Source organism: Arvicola amphibius, chromosome X (genome assembly GCF_903992535.2).
Source record: "Arvicola amphibius chromosome X, mArvAmp1.2, whole genome shotgun sequence".
Classification (NCBI taxonomy): domain Eukaryota; kingdom Metazoa; phylum Chordata; class Mammalia; order Rodentia; family Cricetidae; genus Arvicola; species Arvicola amphibius.
Genome location: NC_052065.1, coordinates 133,107,123 through 133,128,904, shown reverse-complemented (window position 1 = coordinate 133,128,904; position 21,782 = coordinate 133,107,123). Strand labels below are relative to the sequence as shown.

The following is a 21,782-nucleotide window of genomic DNA, read 5'->3' as shown; positions in this document are numbered from 1 at the left end:
ACAGATCACTTCAATATCTCTATAATTTTTAAAGAAATGTAATTCATACATAAGAAACACCTCCCAAAGTCTTCACATCTAAAAGGTTTAATTGGAGAATTCTACAATAAAGAACTAACAACCCAATACATTTTCTTCTGGAAAACAGAACAGGAGGAAACATTTCACAGTCAATTTTTATGAAATTAGGTAATATTAGCATGATGTGAGAACTCAAGACAGAACAAAAAGGAAACTACATCTTGAAATGCTTTGTGAATATATACGTGTAAGTCCTTAAAAAATTAACTAGTGCCAGGGAGATGGATCAGTAGGTAAAATACTTACCACACAAGCCTGGTGACTTGAGTTCAAACTTTAAAACTCATCTAAAAAGCCAGATGCATCTGTGTATATCTGTATTCCCAGCACCCCTATGGTGTGATGGGAGATGAAGACAGGATGAATCAGCTAGAAGCTCACAGGCCAGCTAGCCTGGAGTACCTGCACAGCAGAAACAAGAGCAGAGACCTTGTCTGAATAAGGAGGAAAGTGAGAACTGACTCCCAAACACTATCCTCTGATCTCCATACCGGTGCTGTTCATGCATATGACTGCACTTACACACACACACACACACACACACACACACACACACACACACAGATGCAACACACACAAATAAATATATAAATAAGTAGAAATAAGTAACTATAAATAAGACAATATTAGTAAGCAATCTGAATCTTGAATAAATAAATTTATAGGTAAAAACAATAAAAAATCCCTCCAGACCTAGATGGTTTCACTGGAGTATTGTACCAGATATTTATGGGAAAATTAGTACTACTTTTATACAGTCATTACCAGAAAGAAATGAACAGAGGGGCTGAGGGGCTGGAGAGTTTAATCGGTGGTTAATAGTGTTTACTGCTCTTGCACAGTCCCTGGTTTAATTCCCACATCCATATGCTGGCTCACAACTGTCTGTAACTCCAGTTCTAAGGGATCTGATTTCTTATTCTGACCTCTGTGGGATCCTGCATGTACATGGTGCATATAAAAATACTTAAGTATACACACATACTCATAAAACACTTCCTCCCTTCCCCCTTCCTCCCTCCTTTCCTTCCTCCTCTCTCTCTCTGCCTCTCTGTCTCTGTCTCTCTCCTTCCTTCCTTCCTTCCTTCCTTCCTTCCTTCCTTCCTTTTTTTGTTTTTCGAAACAGGGTTTCTCCGTGAAACAGTCCTGGATATCATAGAACTCAAACTGTAGACCAGGCTGGCCTCAAACTCAGAGATCTACCTGCTTCTGCCTCCTGAGTGCTGGAATTAAAGGCATGCTCACTACTGCCAGGAAAAACATTTTTTAAAAAAAGAAATGTTGGGAATATCTTCCAACTCATTTTACAATGCTGATGCCAAAAGTAGATGAACATACTGTAGAAAAAGAAAATTATGTCCTTTATTTATGGCTAGAATCCACTTATGAGTGAGTACATACCATATTCCTCTTTTTGGGTCTGGGTTACCTCACTCAGGATGGTGTTTTCTATTTCCATCCATTTGCATGCAAAATTCAAGATGTCATTGTTTTTTACCGCTGAGTAGTACTCTAAAGTGTATATGTGCCACACCTTCTTTATCCATTCTTCTATTGAGGGGCACCTAGGTTGTTTCCAGGTTCTGGCTATTACAAATAGTGATGTTATAAACATAGTTGAACAAATACTTTTGTAGTATGATTGGGCATCTCTTGGGTATATTCCCAAGAGTGGAATTGCTGGGTCCTGTGGTAGGTTGACTCCTAGCTTCCTGAGAAACAGCCACACTGATTTCCAAAGAGGTTGCACAAGTTTGCATTCCCACCAACAATGGATGAGTGTTCCCCTTACTCCACATCCTCTCCAGCATAGGCTATCATTGGTGTTTTTGATTTTAGCCATTCTGACAGGTGTAAGATGGTATCTTAGAGTTGTTTTGATTTGCATTTCCCTAATCACTAAGGTGACGTGGGAGAGTCTTCTGTTTGTGTTGATTTCATTCGTTAATAAAGTAACTGCCTTGGCCCATTTAATAGGCCCGCCCTTAGGTGGGTGGAGTAGACAGAACAGGAAGAAGGAAGTGAGGTAGATGGTTCAGTCAGATGCCATGCCTCTCCTAAGTGAGACAGATGCCATGCCTCTCCTCTCTGAGCCAGACAAGATGAAGCTCCGACCCAAGATGGACATACGTTAGAATCTTCTGGGTAAGGCACCACTTCGTGGTGCTACACAGATTATTAGATATGGGTTAATCAAGATGTGAGTAAGAGGCTGAAACTAATGGGCCAGGCAGTGTTTAAATGAATACAGTTTGTGTGTTGTTATTTCGGGGCATAAGCTAGCAGGAGGCCAAGAGCCAGGCGGCAGGAATACAGCCTACCACTCATCACTACACTAAGGAGGTTGAGCATGACCTTAAGTGTCTTTTGGCCATACAAACTTCTTTTGTTGAGAATTCTCTGTTCAGTTCAGTGCCCCATTTTTTAGTCAGGACTGTGAGGGGTGTGTTCACCCACTGAGATGGTGGGACAGATCTAACGGGAGATCACCAAGACCAGTTGGAATGGGACTGATGGAGCATGTGATCAAACCGGACTCTTTGAATGTGGCTGACGGTGGAGGCTGACTGAGAAGCCAAGGACAATGGTGCTGGGCTTTGATTCTTCTGCATGGACAGGCTCTGTGTGAGCCTTGTCAGTTTGGATGCTCACCTTCCTGGACCTGGGGGGAGTTGGGAGGACCTTGGACTTCCCATAGTGTAGGGAACCCTGACTGCTCTTTGGCCTGGAGAGGGAGGGAGTGGGGGTATGGGTGGAGGAGAGGGGAAGGAAGTGGGAGGAAGGGAGGAGATGGAAATTTTTAATAAAATAAAATTTTAAAAAAGAAAATTATAAATCAATATCTTTTATGCACTTATTTTTTAAAAATCAACAAATGCTAGCAAATCAAACTTAGGGATGTATGAAATAATAATACACCATTGCCTAGTACGGTTTATCACAGATTATAAGTATAGTCCACCATTTGGAAATTAATTCATATTATCTACAATATAAGCAGGATAAAAAAGAAAAATCATGTGATCATGTTAGTGAGCACAGAAAATCATTTGACAAATTCCATAACCATTAATTTTGAAAATTCTGAGACTAGTAGGAATGAAAATGGACTTTGTAACAAGTGTCTACAAATCCCTACAAACATATTTTATGATAAAAGATTGACCGACTTCACGTTAAGAACATTAACAAGGCAAGATGTCTGCAGTCATAACTACTACTCAATAAAACCACTTGCAGTTCTAGCTGGTGTAGTATAAGGCAAATTAATGGAATATAAGGCACACAGGTCAGATAGGATGAAATAAATCTACCCTTATCTACAGACAACATGATTATCTATATGAAAACTCCAAAGGAATTAATAAAATATCTTCTTCACTGTGAACTTGAAAACCAGCTCACAAAAAATAATTCACATATCCTAACACCAAACACTGGAACACTAAAACTAAAAATCATAATATAATACTGGCATAAAGATCAATGCATAAGTAAATAACTCGAGAGTCAAGAAGTAAATATTATGATTATAGTCAATTGATTTTGCTTTTTTGGTACTGGGAACTGAAGCTAGGTCTTGTGCATGACAGCTAAGCACTCCCCAGTGAGCTATGTCCCCACCCAGGTGTATCTTTTAACAAGATACGTTGAGACAACACAATGTGTAAACAATACTATTTTGATTAAAAGTGTGGGGACAACTAGATAGCCACATGAAAAAGAATATCCTTTCTTTTCATGGTATACAAAATAAGAAACAGACCCAATTATACATTTTCCCAAAGACACATAAATAACCAACAGGCATATATAATGTTGTTCAATAGCATCAGGGGAATGCAAGTCAGAATCACAATGAGGCATTACATCACCAGTTACATGGCTATTTTTTTTAAATATTGGAGGGAATATGAAGAAAAGAATCCCTGATCATCATTAGTAAGAATGAAAACTGGTGTAGTCATTATGGGAAAAATATGAATATTCCATATAAATTAAAAGTAAAACTCTATACACCCTACCTATCTAAAAATGATATCACTATCTGAAAGAGATACAGGTTTGACTATACTTGACTGCAGCACTGCCCATAATACTTGAACTTGTGAAGCAAAGATTAGAATGGTTGCCAGGACCTGTGAGACGTACACTGACTATCAGCTATGAGATATGTAAGTTCTGGATAACTAATGTATAGCATGATGACTATAGTTAACATCACTGTGTTGTTCTTAGGCCTTTAAGCCTAGCACTGAAGAGGCAGATCCAAGTAGTTCTCTGCACTTCAGTCCATCCAAGCTTATATAGTGAGACCATGTCTCAGAAAAAGTAGCATATTGAGGTAGAGAGATGGCTCAGCAGTTAGTAGCACTGACTGATCTTCCTGAAGACCTGGGTTTGGTTACAAGGACCCACACGGGGGCTGCTCACAACCTTCTGAAATTCTAGTCCCAGGAGATCCACCATCCTCTCCTAGCTTCTAAGGCACCAAGCATGCACAATGTGCACAAGATATACATGTAGGTAAAACGCCTCATACAAATAAATTAAAAAAAAAACACTTGCTAAAAGAACAAATTAGAAGTGTCATTAACACTCATAGAGTAGATTTTAAATGTGATCAATACAAACACTGTAACCACAGGGGCTAATGGATGTATTGAGTGTAGTAATCGTTTTAATATATATATTTATATATAATCATCACATTGTAACACTTAATTATGTAAAGTTTTGCTTGTTAATTCAATATGGTTTTAATGAAGCTAAATCAGAAATGGAAGGTAAAACTATATGTAAGAACTAAAACCATAAGAAACACAAGGCGAAATCTTTGTGACCTTGAATTAAACAATTATTTCTTCAGGTATAATTCTAATAGTCTAAGTGATGACAGGAAAAAAAATAAATTAGGCTTTATTAAAAGTAAGAAAGCTTATATGTTGTTGGGCCCATATGATGGCTCCCAAGTTCAACTACCTGAGTTTTATTCCTGGTACCCACTTGGTGGAAGAAAAGAGCTGAATATTGAAAGTTGTCCTCTGCTCTCCACTTGTTCTGTGGTATACATGCTCACATGCCCATGTGCACAGACACACATGCACATACACATGTTCACATACAAACAAATGCGGAAAGAGCAAACAAAACTAACTTTTATTACTAACAATATAAGGCGGTAAAAAATGGCTCATAGAACATAAAACTTACTAGGAATACTGTAAGGCTCTAATACTCAGAATGTATTAAGATTCTTTATATTTATTAAAGAATTGAAGGACAACTCAATTTAAAAATGGATAAAGTCTGAACAAACACTTCAAAGAAAATATGCAAATGGATAACAAACACACAAAAGATGTTCAACATTATCAGTCAACAAAAATGTAAATCAAAACTACAATGAAATAGCACTTTATATTTACTCAAGTACTACAGGTATTGACAAGGATGTGGAAAAACTGGAATGCATTGTTGGCAAGATGGTAAAAGTGGTACAACTACTTTGGATTATAGTTTGGCACTTCTTCAAAGTGTTAAACAGTTACTGTGTAATTCACACATCCCTCTTCTAGGAATGTACCCCAGGGACATGAAAACATATATCCACATGAAAGATTGTACATGAATGTTCACAACGAAACTGTGGTAACTCTAATTTCTATCAACTGAGTGGAAGGACAAACTGAATTTGGTGTGGGAGGTGATGTATGCTGTGAATACGTTTTCTTGCCATGGGTTAATAAAGAAGCTGTTTACAGTCAATGGCTTAAAAGAGTAAAGACCAGCTGGAAGAGATATATAGAGAAAGTGGAGTCAGGGAGATGCCCTGTAGTCGACCACAGGAGACAGATAGGCCAGAACCTTGCTGGTAAGCCACAGCCATGTGGTGATACACAGATTAATAGAAATGGGTTAATTTAAGATATAAATGTTAGCCAGAAATACGCTTAAGCTATTAGCCAAAGAGTATTGCAATTAATACAGATTTTTGTGTGATTATTTCAGGAGTCTGGGAAGCCTGGAAATGAACAAGCAGCCTCTCTGTCAACATGAATTTTACTCACATTTGGAGAAAATAAAACATTAAAGGAGTTGACTTAGTGGGTAATGTGTTTGCTGTACAAACCTGAGGACCCAAGTTTGATCACCAGCCTCTGCCATGGAAAGATGGCCATGGTGGACTAGGCAGGTGGAAACAGGCAGATCACAGGAAGTTGCTGGCCAATCAGCATAGCATAATTGGCTCCCAGGTTCCAGAGAGAGAGAGACACCCTGTCTCAAAAAGGAAAATATCTTCTGAGGGAGAACCCAAATGTTGATTTCTGGTCTCTGCACTCGTGGGCACATGTTGCTGTACAAATATGAACCACACACATCTGCATTAAACACACATGAGAACAAGAAGTATCAAAAATAGGAGTAAGAACTAATAAATTATGCAACCTCGATGAACCTTGAACATATTAATAGCCCAAGGAAATCAACCATGAAAGTTGGCCTATTATTTGGGAGAAAATGGGGTGAAGTTCTTTAGCCTGGGTGTGAGGAAATGCTTTCTGTGAGTCAGTGTCCAAGAGTGGTAACAGAAAAGGATGTTCCTTAAGTACACGAAAATCCTTTTGCAGCTGACCGTGATGCATGCCTTGAATTCTAGCACCGGCTAAGTGAAGACAAGATAATCATGAGACCTTGTCTCAAAACCGCAGGCAAGCAAGCAAACAAAAACCTTTGGCATACCATGGAAAACAAGGATCCAGGAGAACAAACAATTTTAGAAAATTACTTCTAACAAATATTGCAGATAAAAACCCAATTATCATCACCATACAAAGTCTTAAAATTGAGGATATAAACTCCCAAAAAAATCAATAGAAAAAGGAAGAAAAGACTTTAACAGATAATGCACATACAGAAAATATTAAAAGGCTCTTAAGCATATGAAAAGATGTTCCAAGTTACTCATAATTAGAAAAATGCTAATTAAACTACACTGAGATATCATTTCTCACCTATCAGATTTAGAAAAAATAAAAAGTATAGCAAATGCTTTGATGGTGAGGCTCTGGGGAAAGAGACATTCTCATGTATTGCTGGAGGGAATTGGGCAACGCATATCAAAACTTCATTTGTTTTTACATTTTGACACATTTGTACTTTGTTATTATTACACCTATAAAAACTGACCCTGAAGATACAGCTGCAACAGTATGAAAATGTATATATCCCAGCGTCTTCTTGAAGCAGCAGAAGTGCAAACAACCTAAGATACCAACAGCCAGGAGTGTAGTACACTGCAACTGTCAGGAAAGATCGAAGACTTCTGTGCACTGACATAGGATGCTCGCTAGGTCATGTTTTCAATGCAAAAGTAAAGCCTAAACACATTTGTAAGGTTCCATGTTTTATGAAAGCAAAAAAATCTGGTCTAGAAAATACACAAAGATGTCCATTTGTGTTAAAAGTGCGTGGGCAGAAAAGGTAATATGTTGGTTAACTAAAGTAGATGAGAAGAATGAGGAGGAAAGGAGAGAGACAATAAATGTTTTTGTGGATTGACTGTTGCAATATTTCTCACTTCTTGTACTGTGTTATTAATTCACACATACATGCACATACCCCTCAAAGAATTAAAAAAAATAGAGAAAGCAAAAGGAGTTCAATCAGAAACAAGCTAAATCCTGGTTTGTTTGTTTTTTTTTTTTTTTTTTGCATTTATTTTGCAAGAGAATGTCTTTGTTTTTAGGGAATTGTCATTAAAATATTTGGGGAATAAAGGAACATTATGTTCATAATTAGCTCTCCCAATTCCAAGAAAGGAGTCTGTGTGTGCACACGTAGGTGTGTGTGTGTTGTGTTTGTAGAGGAGGGCTGATAAAAGATAAAGTAAATATGGAAAAATCTTAATAGCTGACAAAGTGGCTTTTTGGGAGTGAAGAGATAGAGACCTAGCTCAGGTAGGTTTTCTTACAATGATGGATTGTACAGTCATAAGCTAAAGACATTGTGTGTGTGTGTGTGTGTGTGTGTGTGTACTGATATTGGACCTTGTTAACAGGCTTCCACACAATCATGGGTTAGCAATGCTGAAATGACCTTCTGTGTACTCTAGGATTTAGTAAGTAAATATGTTATGGATAACAGCAGAGATTTCTCACTGTTTACGAAAGGAATTATAAAAATTGAAAGAGGAAAGGCAGAATGAACTTTGGTATGGAATTGGAATTTAGAGGAATAAATGTGAGCTCAAAATTCCTAGATAGGTAGATAAGTAGGCCTTACGGACAAAGTTATGATTTGATTGAAATTATCTCTTAACCTGGTGGACTGAGAGGATGCTGAGACACCTGTAGGATTGACCATGCATGCAATATATGCATTAAGGTTTCTAAATACTAGTATCCATTTAAAGAACTAAGATTCTCTAGGAAAATGGGTGATTTTAAGGGCTAATGTAGGGAAAAGTAAGTACAAACTAGGCCTGGTGTCTTGTAGTGGAAATGAAGGTGATGCTCAGATGATTAGATACTGATAGACAAAAAGACATCCAAGCCAAGTTGAAGGGGCTCTCAAGAGCCCAAACTGTAGAAATCTGAGAAGAAAAAATAAATAATAATAAAGGTTCATAATTCATTAAATTAGGATAAAAACCCTCAAATATAATAACAACAATATATGAATAAATATATTTACTTACGATATGGGAGGGTAAGGCCTTTCTTATAGTAGAAAGCAAAACAATAAATATAGACAAGATAATGGAATTAAAAGTTCATTACTGCAAACTTTCCTCAGGCATGGCCATCAAGTGATGCCGAACTCGTGAGGAAAAGAGAGAGGAGAAAGTAAAAAGATACCAACATGGCCTTGAGTATATTTATGTTGCAAAGACACTCCTTACTGCAAGGTGAAGCAACAGTGGAGGCACAAGGAAGACATGACTTTAACCAAGTTATCGAAGTGACTATTACCAACAATGACAGCCAGCAACCTCATGTGCCCCCTGATGTGGTGCACTAAGGGGACACAGCATCACTTTTCTGTGACTCCTGACAAAAATCACACAGTCCAAGTCTAACCAGGAGGAAACAGCAGACAACAAACCCCAATTGAGGGACATTCTGTGAAATAACCAGTCTGTACTCTCCAAACACATCAATGCTTCAAAACACCAAATCAAACTGCGATATTGTTTCAGATTAAAGGAGACCGAAGTCACAGCCAATTGCACTGCATGATCCTCGATTTTCTCTCATGCTTTAAAGGTTTTATTAGAAAAACTGGCAAAACCTGTTTTGTTTTGTTTTGAACTTTTATAAAAATATTTTTGTTTCATGGTTCTGGAAACTGGAGAGCTATTGTAGTTACATTTGAGCTAAGAACTGGCCTCTTGGTTCACATATAACAGTCTACTTGGCTTTTCATATGGAAGAAGACCCCAGGGGGTTATTGGGTCTGTTTTATAAGAACACCAATTCAGTTCATGACAATTCAATCTCTATGACCTAAGCACCTATCAAACATGTCACTCCCGATACCACCATACCATCAATTTGGGGTTAAGAAGTAAATTTCTTAAAGTAAGGTATATTCTCTGACATCCTAGGATTCCTAGCAAGTCTATGCCAGAGTTTAATCTACAAAATCTTAACAAAGTTTTCAGATTGCATTCTTTAGAAAAATTGCACCGATATTAGAGTTCTGATTTTGATCAACATCCTGTGCTTCTGTGTGAGAATTCCTTTTGTTTCTAGGGTGTGTGTGTGTGTGTGTGTGTGTGTGTGTGCGATGTATGTATGTATGTATTATGTGTGTATGCATGTATGTATGTATGTATGTATGTGTTTGTGTATGTATGTATGTATGTATGTATGTATGTATGTATGTATGTATCTGGGAGTCCAAAGAACAGTATGTCCACAATTTGTTCAATACAAGTTTGAGAAAGTAATGTGCATATGTAAGTGTGATCTGTCTGGGGTGGATAAAATATAAAGAAAATATGCCAAAATATTAACTCCTTAGAAACAAATTGGTTGGTAATCAGAAATTATTGGAATTATTCTTTTTGTGTGTGTGGATGTGATGTGCTGATAATGTAACCCAGAACTTAACACATGCTAGTTATTCCCCTATCGATGATGATGATGATAGTGATTAAGGAAGACTGCATTCATGTCAAATACAAAAATTAAATAAATTACAAAAGCTTACTAATGACCATTCAATGCCCCAAAGGTAAGGTGTAAAGAGCAAAGGGTAAAGACATTTGGGTTCATGCTCAGAAAATATTCTAGCTTGATAAATGACTGTCTAAGAAGCAAGAGTACAGGAATTTCCAGGTACATGTTGGCATTAAGAAAATAGTAACTGCCAATTGGATAGCTTTCAAGTCAAAACTGGACAATGGACCCACTACCAGTGCTATTTAAAATCTCAATCAGTATGGCAGATGCCAGCTACTCTGTTGAACTCTCTCCAGACCCACCCCATATAAGACAGAAAGACTACAAACCAGACAACTGCCTTCAGGTAGAGATATTTGCGGGGGATGCATATGATGTAGCAAATGATGCAAGGATGAATTCATGAAGAACAGGTAGATGTATGAGAATGAAGATGTGAGGGGCTATTAAATATCCACGCAAAAGAACATATGCAAATTAATGGTAAGTAGTAAATTAATATGCTTAAAAATTCTAAATCATTCAACACAGAATCACCCTATAGAGTGCAGTTGATTAGAGATATACGAAAATGAGGACATCTAACCTGAAGTGTGCTGTCTAATAAATTTGTCACTAACTTCATGTGGTTGTTAAAGATTTAAAATCTAGCAAGTCCCAAATGACTTATGTTGTAAAGGTAAAACACACTAGAATGCAAAGACCTAACAATAAGAGTATACAACATTTTACTAATTGTTTCTTGATTACGTGCCAAATAGTTTAGATATGTTGGGTTAAATAAAAATACATCATTCTAACTAATTCAATCTGCTTATTTTATGGTTTCGCAGCTTAAATTATTTCTATTGGACGGCACTCTGGTTTCACATTTTGTTCCAATCTTCCTCACTGAAGACCTTGCCCGTCGTACTGAAAAGCTCACCCTCCTTGGCACTCCTTAACTCCATTGATTTCTTTTCCTTCAAGGCACTTGTCATCTCAGACACTATCCATTTTACTTCTGGTTTTGTATATCATTGTCTGTCTCTCTTATTGAACTATTTTTATGTGTTATCTTTCTGCTTTGTTCATGCTTGTAACTCTGACATGTCATTCATGTGTATCTTTATTTTCACAGTGGCTACTAAATAGCTCATGGTCCATCCATCCATCCATCCATCCATCCATCCATCCATCCATCCATCCACATCTTTTGAAATGCCTGTACATACTAGACACATAAAAATCTTTTGCTGAATCTATTTTTCTAGATAACTTTTGGCCAGTTTGAATGGATTACATTAGCTGGGGCTCCACTTTCATACCACATGCTCCTTCTTTGTTGTTTTCACGCAAGCAAAGAGGCAGCCTAAAGCCAGTCCCACTGTGGACAGGAGAAAAAGGGAACACATTTTTTTGGAGGTCAATCATCAGGAGTTCAGTGAATAACTGCATTACATACTTAACGAATGTATTTGTCCAGATATCTACCTTCCTCTTGCAGAAACATCAAAATGTAGCCCTGGAGAATGGCTTAGTGGGTACTTGATGAACAGGCATGTTTTCAAGCCTTGTGGGGGTAGACAGATTCCCCCCTCTCCACATCAGCTCTCTTCTTCTATCTCTTGCCACCTTACTCTTTGAGATAGAGTTTCTCACTGAACATGAAATTCAAGGTGGCACATGAAAGAGGAAGAGAGCTGATGTTGACCCCAGGCCTCCACACACAAGCACAAGTATCTGTATGTATACACACACACACACACACACACACACACACACACACACACACACACACACACACAGATAACCATTGGCAGGCCCAACTGCTGGTCAAATCACATCCTCTAAATAGGGGGATTCAACCGAACAAGAAACATCATCCCCAGATGCTCCCTGAGTGGAGTGATAGACTGGCGGAGCTCAGAGAGAGCAGGGCCACAAAATGAGACGGCGAAGCTGGACTCAGCTCACAGGCTACTTCCTCACCAAGCCCAGAGTTTCCTGACTCTACCCTCCACCCAGTCCACAGCAGTGGGGGTGCCTAGGCTGAAGTCTGGAGGAGCAATCCTAGAGCTAGTGCCAGTGTACAGAAGAAATGGGTACATTTGTAGGCACCTCATGAACTATAGGTGGCCAGCAGAGTTACATGATTAAGAAAGCAAACAAACTAAGGCTGAGCACTCTGAGTGCAAACAGTTGAGAAACTAAAAGCTTCTTTTAGACAAGACAAACTGTTACTCATTACAAAAATAAGGGTGGGGTTGCTTGGGGTTGTTTTTTCTTTCTCTAATGAAAATTAGAAAACACGAAGTCAAACCTAAAACAGCCATCTGTTTAAAATGAAATAATTTCAAATAACAAGCCTCTAGAGACCACCCCCCATTATTCATAAAATCTGTTTTATTTGAAATTGGGCATCGGTACAAGACCAACAAAATTCAATATTTACTGTTAGCTGAAAACAACTCATGGGTGTTAGGGGAAGAGGTGAGGGATAAAAATTCCTTCCCGATAAGCTACTGTTTGGTCGCTAGAAAGAAAACACTCGCAGTTCTGTATTCTGCGGACTGCAGGCCCATTTGTAGTGGGGAGTCTAAAGGTTTCTTCTGCTGGTGCTTAGGAACTATGGGGTGTTTTGCAAGGTGGGACTCCTGAGGCTTGGGCTAGTTTGGTGTCTTGTAACTTGCTGGATAGCCCTTGGGAGGTATGGAGTTTTCTTCAGCTCCAGTATCCTCACGTGCAAAATGAGAAATCTTTACGGGAATTTCCCATTTTCCTATTCATTGGCCATATACAAAGAACTGCCAATGTTTTGTCTTTAGCCAAACCTCTAGAACTGCTTTCCTTTATCTAACTGTCTCCATGCCCTCCTACCCAAACGAAAGTAAAACACCCCTATGCATTCAAGTCTTTGGTAATCTAAAACGATTGATCATTATGTCACCTTCAAATACTTTCAGAACTTTCTATCTTAAGGTGCTCCCCAATCATAGAATACCATGGCTAGAGGAGGTCATTAGATTCCCCTAGTTCATTCTTATTCTGTACAAATGAGGAAACTGAGGCCTATCAAGGGCAAGTGACTGGCCTTAAGTGTCCTTATTTGGCATGAGAGATGACCCTGGAGCACAGGTGGGTGGGTGTTCTTCTCACTACAGAACTGGGGGCTTCTCCCAGCCTCATGAACGTGATCCCAAACCAATGCATCTTTAGAAGGGCAATGGCCAATCGCCACACTTTATGGTTTACAAATCACTACTGTATTATTCAGTTACATGTTGCTGTCTCAAGTTGCTAGGTGAGATGTTTTCAAGTAACTGGCACGATTCCCCCTTCCAAATTAAAAATGAAAGTAAGTCTGAGACACTTTGCACTGTAATCCAGTATCAATACTCATATCTAATATCCTCTATACTTAACCACCCTTGATAAACCTAGCTGCTTTAAGAAAAGATAGAATGGGCAAAGGCACATGCAATGGCGACTAGGAGGAGGGACAGGAAACTGGGGACCCCATGAGCTTAATCTTGTGATTTTATGGATCTGATTGGGCCCCAGAGCAGGCTCCTGGGAGGCTACAATTAGATAATGGCTTCATATTGTATTATTAGTGGGAAGGAAAGGACCTCTGGGCTTCCCTGCTGCTCAAGGCATGATTCTCAATCCCAAGGGAACACGTAGAAAATATAGAGGCAGCTTCTGGGGCTCCCTGGGGGTATTGAGTTCCCAATGGGATTAGTGTAGTGACACTCCTTGATGCTGCCAAGAGTTCATTTTGAGGGTTGTGAGAACAAATAACATAATCAAGCTCTTTATTCCACGGCTGGGGCATCTCTAGAAAGAACCAGATTGTTCACTTTAATTCCAATGTCAGCACAACTATTTTAACACCAAGTGGGTCAGATTTGACTCCAAATCCCTGAAATTAATTTTAGAGTGGCAGTGAAATAAAATAGCATACTTTGAGCTTTGTTGTAACATGTTCATGCAACACACAGCAAAGAAAATGTAGTAATTAGAGGTTAAATTAATCCTTGACAGACATGCAGCTCAGAAACACTGTGCTCTCCTCCCCAAACCTAGCATAATGCATGCCAGGCTTTCAGAATTAGCCTCACAAAGCATGTGATGTTGGCAATTACACCGAAACTCCTGTCCCATTTTGAATTCCAAGGTCGGTGCTGGAACTTCCATAGACAGATATTAATACCGAGGACTCACTGAGAATATAACCCAAATAACATCCTGCAAATGCCAGCAAAGACTACCCAGCAAAGCTCTCCACAGCACTGACTGCCCAACTTGAAAGCAGGGTGAGACATCATCCCTTTAGAGACTATTGCTACCAAGCCCCAGACTGATTATTAATTTGCAGCCTTCACTCTCCAACTTGGTGAGAGTTAATTTGTTTCAGGCTGAAATTCTAAAGGAAAATGTGGATGGGTAGTAATGTAGGGCTTGGTCCAATTGCACAGAACACTCTGGACACCCCGAAGCACTGCGCTTTATTCCTTAAGGCCCTGCCCTCCCACCACCAGATAGAAAACAATCCAGGGCCTGCAGACTCTCCTAACCTAGATGCTATTCTATTCAGTAGCTTTGGCCCTTTTAGCCTGACCTCTTCTAAAACTAGCAGAAAGGTATCCCTATGGCCTAGTGTCAAGGTACTCCTACAGATACAAGAAAGGTGGAAAATACAATGGCTGGTGGGGCAGAGCACACAGAAGTGTACCCAGAGAAAGTAAGGAACTACAGGTGGGTCTTAGACTTCACTATAAAAAAAAGTATCACTGGCTAACTGAAGGTCAAAAGACAGAATCAGGTGATCATGGGTTAGAACTATCTCCAGGGCCTAGGCAAGGTCCTTGTCTTATGAACTAGATGCAGGAGACAATAGGGATGTCTGGAGCTTGAAGAGATGAGAGGTCAAAACAGTCCATCTGGGCTAGGAAAGTTTCATGGATTTTGCAAAGAGCTTTTTGCCTTCTTTTGCCCAAGATCATGTCCCTAGAAGCCTTTACTCTCCGGAGTTCAGTGCCTTTGGCCGGGTTTCTTTCCCCAGGGGACTCTTAGATTATAACATGTCCAATTGTTTGGAAATTAGGGAGGTCATATTTTAGGAGAAAACGTGAGGCTCCAGGGAAAAACCAAGGAAGGTCTGGGAAAGGAAGGAAGGGAGAGAGAACAACTGGAGGGGAAAGAGCAGACAAGGAAGGCTCAACTCAATGCATACATGCTCCAGGACTAACAGCTCTGGACTGGTAATCAGGGGCAGGACCGCACAGGACGCATATGAATATGCTATAATGTGCTAACCCTTTCTCACCTCATGCAGACCTCCTTGATTCACAGGCCCCAGCTCCAGAAGGCCTTTTCCTCTTCCTCTGCTACACTTAGATAGAAAGAACAATGGCACAACACTAGCAACAAATAATAAACACATACCACAACACTGTACTTGTGAATTTTTGCTTCTCAAAGTCCTAAAGATGTTCACGGATTTGCTGTCTAAAAATTTTTAAATCATAATGGTTCCAACTAAGCTTTGCAATGCTCCTTTCTTGCCATCCAGTTGACTGGTGCTGCCTAGGTTACCCCTCCATGGTGGTGGTGGTGTGAGAGGTGTAGGAAAGGGAATGGGTTCATTGTGCCGATGCATAGTAACCAGCTCCTGTTCTTCCATCATTTATCTCCCTCTCCGGTGACATCTGGGTCGGTCTACTCACACTCTCAGCATTCTCTATGCCCCAACAAACACTCAGCCATTTTTGCTTGGATAAGGGGATTTTTTTAGTTACATCAATTATATGTGTATCAACATTTATGGCAGCAAGATAATTGCCAAAGAACTGAGAGGATAAAAGGTCTTTCTTCTTAACGTCCACCCTTACCAGTTATAAAATCAATATTAACATCAAGCAGGACAGTGGCAGATTCTTCCACTGCTGCTGAATCCTTAAAGTAGGAAATGTATTCTTTAGAAGACACTCTTCCAAACTGGAGGGTTAAGAAAAGGTTCAGCATTGAGTTCTGAATCCATATCCCAGTGGGTCATGTGTGTATGTGGATAGCAGGCCTTTTTGTCCTTGTAACCTTTGCTAAATAACTGCAAGGCAGCAAATCTGCTCTATATTTAATGAGTCCTCTGGAAATATGCCAGTCCAATTTCAAAGAGTTTAGATCCCGTTATCTGTAGACCAGCCCAGTGATTAGGAGGCCTGCCATCAATAGGCCCCCAGAGGGCTGGATTAGGGGTACTGAACACGAGGCACTCTAGGCTGCTTCTCAGCCTCCTTGTCTATAACTCTAGGTTAGAAGTTCACACTTGCAAAGACACAAGAGGGGGACACTTCCCACTTTAATATTTTTGATTGGCCTTCTGCCACATTTAACTCCCCTCTTTTCAATGTCTCTTAAAATCTTAGCCCCATTTCTTTATATATCATACTGTTTACCCCAATGGCAAGGCTGAACTTGGTGCTTCATTTTCCCTGAAAATGACCATGTTTGTTTACAGATCCTAATACTTCAGAAACTCAGAAGGAATCAGATTCAGGGCCTAAAGGGGGAATGCAAGGAGGGAGGACAAGCTTACCCATGATCCCTCTGTTAATTAATAGAAGTTTTGAGAAAGAAAAGAATGTTAGCCAGTTTCTAGTCAAATTATCTGATCCACCATCTACTTTCTCAGGGAAAGAAAAATCAGAATCACTGAAACTGAAAATGGTTACTACATATGCAAAGCCCCTTTAAAAAGTAGGCTTACTACTGCCAGGAGAACCACTTGGTTACGATCAATTTTTGTTCATCCCATAACCCCAAACAGTAATGGAGTTCCTAAGCATGATTCACTAACAGGTGCATTTTAAGCCTTTAGCGAAGGGGAGAAAAGATTAAATTGCTGCTGGGTTTAAAAATGCCTTTTCTTTACTGAAAAGGATTGGCGACAGCAAACCTCCTATCTCAACAGGCAATGAATGTGTACCCCCCCCCCCCTCTCAACTCCAGCAACAGGCTATTTCCTGGTTGAGTTTAAAAATTCAATGACGTTCCTGTTTCAACCCACACATCTGTGTCACTGTCAGCGTCAGTGGCAGGAAAACAGACAAAGTCACCCTTTGCTAATTATTTCCTAACATGGAATTTCCTTGTATCTTCTAAAGCCTTTCTTCCAACGCCAAACTGCCCCCCCCACACACACATTGTACTGAAGAAAAAACTGAAAATGGTCCTTGCCGGAAGAGAATGGTTTTAATGGAGATCTTGTAAGGAAGCCCTTCAACTCTTAAGACGTTTTTTAAAGGGAAACTAGGGGCAGCACTGCTGGTGTTCCTAACAGCAGCAGGTACAAAACAAATACATTTCTTCCCTTTCCCTGATTCCCAGGTTCTACTATGAGCATCATTCTCATAAATACTAGAGGAAACAGGCACAAGCTGGACACAGGTAGAGCTAGAGAGCAAGACAAGCTCCCAGAGCAGCAAAAACACAAGAGATCTGCGAAAGCACAAAACAATATAGAATCCCATCACTTTTCCCCTCTGGAGAACATCCTACTTAATATGCTACTGGTCATCATCGGAAAAGAGGGCTGTTACTTTAAGGGGGAAAAAGCTGATTAGCTGCTCTAGCTGCAGCAAACATCTGGTCTGTCCGGCAGGTTCAAGGCCATTTCAGCTCCTCTCTTCTGGAGGTACCATATGTTCCATCTCGCACATCAGCACCTTTATTTTCCATGATCTTGCTCCAGAAGAAACGCACAGAAGAGGGAGAAAGTAGAACCAACAGTTCACCCTTTGATTACTTTCTTATAATTTTAGATGTAATTGGGATGTGTGTGTGCGCGTGTGGGGGGGGTACCACTTTACCTACTACTCTATAGACCAAAAAATGTTCAGACAACACACTGCTATGGGGGTGGAGCGGGAGAAAGATGTAGAAAGGAATGCATCTGCAGGCAGTTGTACAAAGACTTCAACACCAGATTAAGGGGGTACCGGGAGGGGTGGATGCAAGGAGGGATGGAGAGGAGTAGGATTACTCTAGAGACCATCAGTTTGAGTTAGGTCCCACCCCTTCTTATTTGCCACTTTTTGTTCTTATCAGTAACCTTATCTTCCCTGAGGAACTTCGTTCTTTTGGAGGAGCCCTGAGGAGCGGGCTGACAGGATGTGAAAGGTTACTTGTAACATCAGGCTTAACCTCCCACACGGCAAGCCCCGTTTTATCCCAAGTTTGGTGGGTGGGGGGAAGCAAGTGGAAGGAACACAGCCCATAAATCCTCAATCCAGCTAAAACCTTGATGCCGGTGCATTTTGGACACCCCTTGTTGCCAGACCCTGTGTTTGTATAGAGGCAACAGGCCAATGCGTGGTCCCTGGCAGCTTCTGCGTTCACTTTCAGTTCCACACTACCCTAGAGGTGGCCGCGGCTACTCACTTCTCATGCCTCAAACAAAGGGCACCCTCTGAGAGTTTCAATCCTGTGGAGTATGTGTGTGGGGGGGACGACAGTGGGGAGCAGGAAGGAAGAGGAATATAACTAGATTACAAGGTGGTCAAAGTCTCAAACCATTACCAGTGCCTTTGCCGCCTACAGGCTCAGCAGCCACCCTAGTTTTTTTTTTTTGTTTGTTTGTTTTTTTTGTTTTTTTTTTTTTTTGGCTGAGAGGGGCGCCCTAAAGTAAAGCGAAACCTAGGAAAGGGCGCCCCCTATGCTCAAGCCCTGTCATCACAGGGACCTGCAGCATTTGCCCACCCTGCTGAGCATTCGCCGCCTCCCGCCTAGCTTCTGCCTGCTCCCAGTACAGCAGGCCAGACAGTCTTAGCTGCATGAATTTAGGGTGTCCAAGGCTGGCCGACCAAGTGCACAGAACACGTCAGGAACAAGAGCTTCCAGAGATTTCCCTGGCTCTTACAGAGGGTCCTCAAAATACAGACACCCCCCCCCCCCCATTGCCTACACTAGCCCTCCTGTCCCAAGCGGCTCGAAGCTACTTGGAGGGAGGCTGCCTCCCCCGCCCTCTGCCTCAGAGTCCCTTTCCCCTTCCCTCTCTCCAGCCTCCTGGGAAACAAAGGGGCTTTTTATAAAGCGGATTGTTGGCGGCGGCGGCGGCGGGGGTGGGAGGGAGGGGGGAATCTATAAAGACAAGAAGAGGTGGGAGGGAGGGAAGGAAAGAAGCTGCGCGGCCTCCAGGGGCCCAGAACAGTGGTGGCAGCCTGGAAGCCCTGGTGGGTGCATGGTAGACCCCGCCCGGTCAGTGGGCACCAGAGCGAGAGCCTGCGCCTGCCAAGAAACTGGGCCGAGCCGCTGTGATGCTCCCATCCACCCACCGCAGGCAGGGAACAGGAGTAGCGGCCATGGCCCGGGGCTGATAGGGGAGACATGATTCCCGCGGGGGTCTTCTCTGGAAGACCCTGGCCCTCTCCCTAGCAAACTCTTTGAGATTTGCTGAGGCTTGAGGAGACTTTGCGTCTTTGTTACAGCACGACCTGCTCTCCTCGACTAGGCTCTCTCGCCCTCACAGACAATGTCCCAGAACCGGCCTTGGTCGGCTACCCGCAAAGGGGACATTTGGCTTGAAGACGGTACTCTAAGGGGTTCTTTCTGCTGCCAAATAACAAGGACAAGCTACCCCAGCAACTGGAATCCAATCTCCCCAGGTTCCCTAGACACTCCGTGCTCCTGTCCTTGCTCTCACACACCCACATTCGGGGTGCCCGACTCAGCCGCACCCAGCTGCAGGAGCCCAGCGGGGAGCGAATCCCCCAGATTGAGGCGCATCTGTTTGCCCAGGTTCCGATGGCTTTAGGGCCGAGTTTTTCTGTCGGGGTAATCCTATTAGTGTCCGCTCAGTCCGAATTTAATCACCGATCGGAATCAAACAGCACCGCTAGCTTTCCAGGCTTCGGACTCACTGCATCAGGACGGAACCTGGCCAAACCAAGTGGCCAAGAAAAGTATTTGGCGGCGCTCCGGGGGGCTTCCCACCCGCCTTAGGCAGAGCCTGGCGCCTGGCTCGGCCGCTGAGAGAATGCCCGGGAGCTTGGAGCGCCAATTCCTGCGCAGGGGCTCTGGGAACGCTGGGTGGGAATTAGTAGGGGCTGCCTCAGGCCCCCAGTTTTGCTCCAGGCTGCTTTCATGAGGAGGAGTTGGCAAATGGGGTGGGGGAAGCGCAGGACAACGCGCACACCCCACACTCTGTTCCGCGGCAGCAAATTGATTTGGGGCGGGGGTATTCCTCATCTAGTGCCCACTGCTGGACTCGGGGGCTGGCATGGGAAGATAGAATCTCTGATGGCACCTTGGGCAGTGAGCGAGCGGCCCAGGGGTATGGGGATGGAGTGGGTGCTTCCTGCTAACCTAATGTAGCCCATGGAGCCCCGCGCAGCTTGCACCCCTCTATACCTTTCCTCCTCGGAATGCAGCTGCCTCCGCCCAGTGTTGGACTCCCCCTGGGGCGCCTAAAAGAAGACAGAGACCAAAGACCCTGGACGTTGAGACCTGCGCTCACCCCAGTTAGGCCAGTCCGAGAGGGGGGTGGCCAACCCCCAGCGCCAGGTGGGCCGTGTGCTCAGAGCAAACTTTGGGGTCTCCCATCTCACAGCATCCCGGGGCCCCGGATCCTCAAAGATGGAGACTATCAACGGGGGCTCTAAGTACACCCTGGAGCCCCCCCCCCCCACCCTAGTAGTCGGACCTCCCGCATCCGCCTTCACCCTTACCGTGTTGCGGAGCTCCAGCGGCAGCCAGGGCAGAGCCAGAGGGGCGGGTGGCCGCCGGCACAGGCAGCCTACCCCCAGGCGCCCGCCGAATGGCCCAGCCGGATTGAAGATCACCCCCTGGCTAGCGGCCGGTGCCCCCGCGCCCGCCCGCCGCCCGCCGCTTCAGCTCGCGGCCAAGTTCATGCTGGCGGCGCTGCAGTGGCGGCCTCAATCTGCTCGCTCCATTCCCACCGCCCGGCTCCGCGCCGCGCGCCCGGAAGGTGGAGTTTCGGGGGTTTAAGTTACTGATAGGCATTTCTCACTGCTGTGTCACTCGGGGAGGAGGAGACACGCACGCCGCACACTCACACACCCTCACACTCACGGCGACGAGCAGCTCTGGTCTTAAAGGAGAAGCTGCGCTGCCCTGCCTGCGACCCCACGGGCCTCAAGCCTTAAAATGCAGGGTTTCCAGACTGGGATGTAGACACAAGCAAACTAAGAGCCTGTCGCTCAAGGGACTTCCAAAATCCTCTAGACACTTTTTAATGGGCGAAGGAACAGCGGGATGGATTCGCAGTGGCAGCCTCATTTCTCCCTGGGGCAGCTAGGAGAGACTAGAGAAGTGGAAAGGGTGAGGGCACACTTACCTCGAGGCTCCTTAGGAGGTGAAAGGTGGCCTTTACCAGCGAAGTCAAGTGGCTGCACTGTGCGCTGATTGGGAGAAGCAATAGCGGGGTTAGAAAGCAAGCCCAGTCATAAGAATGGGTTGGGGCCACTTCAGGGCCACAGGAGACCCTGGGCCTAGGGGAAAAGTCACACG

General features: G+C 42.8%; 1 protein-coding gene across 1 annotated transcript in view; it reads right to left on the bottom strand.

Moving 5' to 3' along the window:
- Nucleotides 1–21,195, bottom strand: part of Mamld1 (mastermind like domain containing 1) — a 122,684-nt gene extending 101,489 nt beyond the window's left edge. Inside the window, 1 exon segment of the mRNA XM_038316978.1 lies at nucleotides 20,981–21,195. The gene's annotated coding sequence lies outside the window, so the exon portion shown is untranslated.
- Between the last annotated feature and the right edge of the window lie 587 nt (nucleotides 21,196–21,782).